Genomic DNA, 8,130 nt, shown 5'->3' with positions numbered 1-8,130 from the left:
AAAAAGTAAAAAATGATAAGATAAATAAAAATGTAAAAAAAAAATCATGGGGGGGGTGGTGTTGTTGGGGGGTGTTTGGCAGGGAGGGGGGCGCATTAAGGAACCTGGCCATGGGGCAGCAGAGAGGGTAAATCTGGCCCTGGCTTCGGACGTCGGTGGTCAAAATACAATAGCTGGCTGGGGAGATCACACCATCCATACTGTTTAGCATGGATGCGGGCTGAAGTATATAGAACTATATGTGTATGGCCAAGTTTAATCATTTAGGAATACAGATGCAGCAGGATTTCTGTGTATGTGCAACCTATGCAATCATGTTCAGACAATTGCAACTATTACATAAAGATCTAAAGGTGCCCATACACTGCACGATTATCGTACGATATTCCGATCGTCGCTAGGTTTCAATCGTACGATAATCGTGCATTGTATGGGCACCTTTAGACAGATATATCAGGTGCAGGTGCAATCATAGAGAACTGCTGCTTGTGAGCAGCAGAGGGAGGAATGAATGAATCAATCTGTGATCTAATAGTAAATCTCTTTCATGTCTAGCGCTGTCTTTTTGGGCAGCAAGATGATAAACCTACCAATTGTGGGGTTTTGCAAAAATCCAAGCTGTAACTCCCACCCTTGGTGCTTCACCACATAGTGGGACACTAACTCAGCATCAGTAAAATCAGACATATGTAAACCCAATCACTAAAATCTCATCAAAACATCTAACATGTCAATGTACTTTCCAAACAAATTCCCAATATTTGAAGTCTGCAGCTTTCATCAAAATAACACCTGGAGATTCCTGCCATGAAGGACTTTGTTTCAGCTACTTCCTGTTAAAGGGTGACAACGCTCAGCAGCACTGAGATGAAACAAATGATTAAAAAAAAAAAGTATTTTATTTTAAAAAAAAGTCACTTGTTTATGATACACAGTGATTTAAAAAAACAAATATCATTTGGCTAGGATTTACAGCTACATAAACCGCATGGCTTTTTTGAGTCATGCTAAGTAAATACTACTACTCACTAAATACTGTAGTAAACACTACTACTACATCTCACTAAATACTGTAGTAGATATTACTACTACTACTACTCACTAAATACTGAAGTAAATACTACTACTACATCTCACTAAATACTGGAGTAGATACTACTACTACTCACTAAATACTGAAGTAAATACTACTACATCTCACTAAATACTGTAGTAAATACTACTACTACATCTCACTAAATGTTGGAGTAGATACTACTATTACTACTACTATTAATACTACTACTACTATTTACCAAATAATGTAGTAAATACAACTACTACATCTCACTAAATACTGTAGTAGATACTACTACTACTCACTAAATACTGTAGTAAATACTACTACATCTCACAAAATACTGTAGTAAATACTACTATTAATACTACTACTCACCAAATAATGTAGTAAATAGTACTACTACATCTCACTAAATACTGTAGTAAATACTACTACTACTCACTAAATACTGTAGTAAATACTACGACATCTCACAAAATACTGTAGTAAATACTACTATTACTACTACTATTAATACTATTACTCACCAAATAATGTAGTAAATACTACTACTACATCTTACTAAATACTGTAGTAAATACTACTACTACTACTCACTAAATACTGTAGTAAATACTACTACATCTCACTAAATACTGTAGTAAATACTACATCTCACTAAATACTGTAGTCAATAGTACTACTCCTCCTCCATACTAAATACTGTAGTAAATAGTACTACTACTCCTCCTCACTAAATACTGTAGTGACTTATAGTACTACTCACTAAATACTGTAGTAAATACTACCACTACTCACTAATCACACTAGTAAATACTATTACTACTCACTAAATACTGTAGTGACATACTACTACTCCTCACTAAATACTGTAGTGACATACTACTAGACATGTGCACCGGGAAAAAATGTGTTTAGTTTCGCTTAGTTTTGATTCAGATTTTCCGTTATTTTGTTTTTTGGGATTTGTGTCTGAAAGTCAATTTGTTTTGGATTCGGACGAAATTTGTTAGCAGTAGTTTGTACGAATGTTCGTCTCGTTCGTTCGTTGTATATGAAAAGTATTATGACACCTCTGCTCACAGACCCGAATGGCATTCAGGAGTTCATGAACAGCATTTGGGAGTTCCCGAATGCTATGTTGTATTTGACAGCTGAGAATGTCAAATGGGCGGAGCGAGCCATGATGTCCTCTGTTTACTTTCTAGCTGAATGTCATTTTGCGGCGAGTTTTCGTCAGGTTCGGACGGTCGTCGTGCGGCGAGACTTTTTTTTTTGTTGGTGGGTCGTCGGGCGTTGTGCATCGTGATTGGCACTGGATTACATCGATGGAGCCATTTTGTTTTTTTTAATTAAAGGAATAGTCAAAAATTTACTGTTTGTTTTTTTTTCAATTAAAGGATTTTCATTAAAAGTCTGGTTTCTTTATTTACTTTGAATGTGAACCCTTTAGTGAATAATTAGGGGTAGTGCTCCCTCGCCCCCCCCCCTTTCCTGCTCTGCCGGGCCTGTGCTCAGATCAAGGGTCTGGTAGGAATGTTAGGGGGGACCCCACGTTCTTTTGTCCCATTTTTTGGGGCTGTGGTTCCCCCTTAAAATTCCTAGCAGATTTAAAGGGCCTGGAATGGATTTTTCTTTTTTTTTAACTTGGGGGGGCCCTCCTAGCATTCCTACCAGACCTAAATGGTCTGGTATCGATTGGGGGTAGAACCTCACACTTTTTTTTCCCCCTCTTCTGCAGACGGTAAAAAATGTATTTTTTCCTCAAATGTCACCTTGCTGCAATGAACGAAACGAAAACGAAAGGACAATACCTACAGACTACCGTTAACGAATTTCAGAATCGGAAATTTTGATTCTTTTGCATTCGTTTTAGCTGTAATTCGGAATTCGAATACATTCGAATCTCCGAATTTCCGAAATGTTGTCCGAATTTCAATTCGGAATGAAACTAATCGCACATGTCTACATACTACTACTCCTCACTAAATACTGTAGCAAATACTACTACTACTCACTAATCACACTAGTAAATACTACTACTACTCTGTAAATTCTCAAGTAAATACTACTACTCACTAAATACTGTAGTAAAGACTTCTACTGTTCACCGGATTCTCTAGTAAATGCTATTAATATCCACTAAGTGCTCTGGTAAATACTATTACTACTCACTAAATGCTCAAGTAAATACTACCGCTCACTAAATACTGTGGTAAATACTACTACTACTCACTAAATACTGTAGTAAATACTACTACTGCTCACTAAATACTCTTGTAAATACAACTACTACTCACAATAGTAGAAGCATGACAGCCAAGGAGCACCTTCTAAAAAAGGTCAGCAGTGACAGATCTCATATTTCTGTCATGACAGGTTCACTTTAGAGCATTTCTTTACTAAGGCACCGATGAGAGACTGTGACAGGTGTATTCGTACTGGGGTGTTATGGCCAGCCATGGTTAGCAAAGGGGTTAGAAGTTAAACACATTGCTTAACAGTGATCACATAAACGAGTAGTGTTCTTTAAACACAGTTTAATATACACATCTGTCACCCTTTGTCCCTTAAGCTGGCCATACCCAGTAAGGGAATTCACTTGATTCCCCCACACAGGTTAAACAGCATAGATGGAGGAATCTTCACTGCTGGCTATTGTATTTACACAGCTGATACCTGCTGCTGTTAGAATACATGAACAGTGGTTTCAGCTGATTGAATGCAGGCACTGTTGGCAGACAATGTTCCACCTGACTTGATTGTTTAATTGAAGTTTATCGACCTGGGCAGTACCGACAGGGCAACCTATGCATTGGATTATGGCCGATTCAGAAGGAAACAATTGAAATTCAAACTGTGTATGGCCAGCTTTAGATAGAGAAGTCTTACAAGCAAGTGGTGAGCTGTACAATATCTGCACGCACCATTTTCACATTTAGGTCAACATTCACACTAGGTGTGATTCGATGCGTTTAAAATGGTTTTCTAAAAGCATATATATGCATCTAATGGTTTCCAATGGATCGATTCACCAAAAAAATTCTGCGCTGTATTCAGGTTTCGCTTGAAGAAAAGGTGGTGACCCTATCTACATGTGTTTTTTCACTGAAATCTATGGAAATGCATCAAAGTTAATTTCAAGTCATGGCAGGTGGATTGAGAAAAGTGCAGAAAAGGACAATAGGCCTAGAGGGGCAGGAAGTATAAAGTATAAGTAAGCTTGATTATTTATATTGAATTATTTGAATTTTAGCTTGACTATAGCAGGTCTGCGTGACGTTGCAAGACATTTATATGGTCCTGGCTCCTGCAGAAATCGCAGCATTATGGATACTGTCCTGCAAAGTGCATGTCCCACAGGCCTTACCGCAGGGTCGGGGACACTTCACATCTAGCAGAGTGACAGCGTGATTTTAGGTTTATTTTGCCATCATTGGAGCCAAAGTTTTGTAATTTATTTTGTGCTCATGGACACCAATAATAGGTAGATTATATTATCCCAATGTCACAAATGGTATGGGGTTTGTTTTTTCCAACTGCCATCAATGATTGCCATTTATTTTATCCTACTGACAACATTGGAGTTTATTTTATCCCAATTACACCAATGATGGCCACATATTTTATCCCACCAACACCAAAGAACAACACATTTTTTCAGTCAATAGTTTTTATTAATTTTCAAAATACAAAGAAGATTTAGCTAGATGGTGAAGAACAATCAATAAAAATACCATGAAGATACATTTTACATTTTCTCATAATACAAATGAACTGACAACTCAACATTGACCATTGCCAACACGGCCAAAACATCTCACCAGATTTAGATATAGAGAGGGGGGCGTGCAATATGCCCCATGGTCTTGTAGATGGCTCACATGTAACATGTGCTATTGAGAATAAATGAATGAAATTAAGAAGGAAATTAAAATAGAGCAACAGAATAAAAAAGAGAAGGAAGTCTGAGAAGGCGGAGGGATAGGGGATGTAGGAATGGGTTGGCCCTGGATATCCTGATAAGTAGAGAGGCCAATTCCATAAAATACCTAGCATCAGTGATCTACAAGGTGACAATCAAGAGAAGGCGGTTAACAATGGTTCCTGGTTCTTTTAAAATGTCGGCATACCATCTGTGAGATGTGCCGTATGTTTGGAAAAAAACATTTTTTATCCCACTGACATCAAGGATTAGTATTTATGTTTTCCCACTGAAAATTGGGCTTATCTTACTCCACTCACATCAACTATGGGCTTATTTTTTTACTCCCAATGACACCAATGATGGGACTTATATTTTTCCACTTTCATTTTAGTGTGCCCTTGGACTCTATTTTGAATATAAACACACCAACGCATATGGGGAATGGCACCACACTATAGGCCAATAGCCTTAGAATCACACCGACTTTATTGGCCAAACTCACTTTTGATCCCATCTACCCAGCATTTTTCTTCTCAAATCCCTCAAGGCAGGGGCGGGCAAACTTCAGCCCTCCAACGGTTGTGGAACTACAAATCCCATGATGCATTGCAAGATTCTAACAGCCACAGGCATGACTCCCAGAAACAGATGCATCGTTGGATATGTAGTTTCACCACAGCTGGAGGGCTGGAGTTTGCCCAGCCCTGCTTCAAGGTACAGTTATTTTTTTTTATTTTAAAAGCTATGCAACTTGAATTGCCATTTATTACTTGTGGTCATTAAACAGCAAAACCGTTTCATGCATAATTAAGGATTTGGCCACATAGTAGAGCTCTTATGGAACTAAACTGTTCACTTAATCTATCCAATTTTAGAGTTGATTACAACAACATACATCAATTACATATCTTTATGGATACTTTCCAAGCACAACATACATTCTGGCACCAAGTAGCTTTTGGCACTGTGCAGAAATAAGTGGTAACAGAAGACTGACCTCCAACCTTACCTTGACCCTTAAGGTCAATTCACACCCCCAATTTTGTGGGTAGAGGAACATTAAGGCAGCACATTACTTTTGATTGGTTTGTCAATATAAATATATATAAATTAACTGCGCCAATAAGCAAGCTAACAGCTACAAGGCACTGAAATGTACACCCACTGTGAGTGTGTATACGTGAAAAAATGAATAACTGAATGTGCTGAGCTACAACAATGAGCAATACAAAAAAAAAAACAATAAAAGAATGTGTGACTCAAACAACCGAGGGAAGGAAATTAAAACCAAATAAAGAAGGGAGAAAGAGGTAGCGGGGAGAGACCCCACAGAAGGAAAAAGGAGAAGAAAGAGACAGGAGTGGAACGGGAGAAGGGTAATAGTATTCCTCATACTAATAGCGGTAGTGGGTCCCACATCGTACTAACATTCGTTACTTTGAGCAGCAGCGGAAGCTGCCAAACCCCATTATTAACACGGGAACCATCCGAAAGTTCAAAACACTTCAGATTCCCCGGTAGCTCGTTGGGTCCATGTTAGGGTGGCAATACATGAGCCAAGGTTCCCAGATACCAAGAAATGTACTATGTTTGTCTTCTAAAATACTGGAAAGGTGTTTATTAAGCATGACATAATCCAGCCTATTGACGAATTCCACATAAGAGATTTGTTGTTTCTTCCAGTTGCCCGCCAGAGTTAACTTAGCTGCTAGAAAAATAAAGTGTAACAAGGCACTCTGTGGCTTAGTTATTCTGGGAATAGACAAATGGACGAGGGCATAATGAAGGTTTCTGGAGACATGTATGTTAAAAAGGGAACCAATCAGTTTGAATATCTTAATCCAAAAGCGAGTGGCTAATGGGGATCGCCACCATACATGTACCATATCTCCTACTTCCCTGCAACCTCAGAAGCAAGCACTCGAGGAAGAAGGGAATAGGCGAGCCATCCGAGGCCGGGACCAGATACCACCACGTTACCACTTTATATGCAACTTCAGTATTTGTGACATTGATAGAGCAGCTAGCAATATTCCCCCATATCTGCTGCCATTCCTTCAGGGCCCACTTCTGTTCTAATGCCCCTTCCCAACCTTCGACTTATGATTGGTATGACTAGCCTGTTCAGTTGAGCATATAAGATCGTTACTAGACCCGGGCCCTCCGGTGAGTGAAGACAGATATGTTCAAAACATGTAAGTAAACGGGTAGGGTCTCTCCGTTTAATCAGGGTGGAGATCCAGTGGTGAAGTTGGATGTACCTGTAACGTTCAACCTTCGGTATCTTGTTATGTTCACGTAGGTGGATCCATGAAGGAATGACAGGGGAGCGCAGAAAATCGTGCACTATATGGAATCCATTATTTGTCCACCATCGGAAAGCTTTGGGGTCATCCATACCTGGCTTAAACAATGGTTGGGCCAATAAGGGGAGAAGTGGTAAATACGGTCAGATAAAGTCTGCTGAGTTGTTGATAGAATCCCACACCTTTAAAGAGCGCACCATAAGAGGACTCAAATGCTTGGGCCTGTCGCAGGATGGTAGCTAGGGCAATGCAGAAAGGGGTAGTGGGGAGCATTTCGGAATTTCCAGCATAAGCCATAGTAGGGGAGGCCTGCGTTGTCGTATAGTTATCAATGGTAATAGCTGGGAAGCTTGATAATATAGCATAACCTCCGATCTTTATTAAACTGTAGGGGTCCTCAGTATAGGATGACAATACCAGGATCGTGTTATCCAAAAAGAGAAAGCAAACACCATAGTGCGTACCATCCAAACAGAGTATGATTTATTAAAAGAAAATGACTCACATAAAAGCACTGGTAACACAGCATGGAATCTCTAGTGTATGCAGGAGTTTCAAATGACCGCAGCCGTCAGTCGTAATGATCAATGTGACGTCAGATGCTCTGCCCAATTCTCAATATGCTTCAACATGTGAAAAAACACAACTGTAATATTTTTGGCAACACAGAAATATGTGAATCCAACCTAAAACCTAACTCCTAAATGAACACCTACCCTCTAGCCTTAAAACTAGAGGTGCACCGAAATGGAAAATGTAAAACTAAAACGAAACCGAAATAAAAAAAATTGTCAGGCCAAAACCGATACGAAAATGTTTTTTATTGTAATTTTATC

This window comes from Nanorana parkeri, unplaced genomic scaffold (assembly GCF_000935625.1).
Source record: "Nanorana parkeri isolate BGI_ZX_2015 unplaced genomic scaffold, ASM93562v1 scaffold2306, whole genome shotgun sequence".
NCBI lineage: Eukaryota > Metazoa > Chordata > Amphibia > Anura > Dicroglossidae > Nanorana > Nanorana parkeri.
This window is presented reverse-complemented; position numbering follows the sequence as displayed.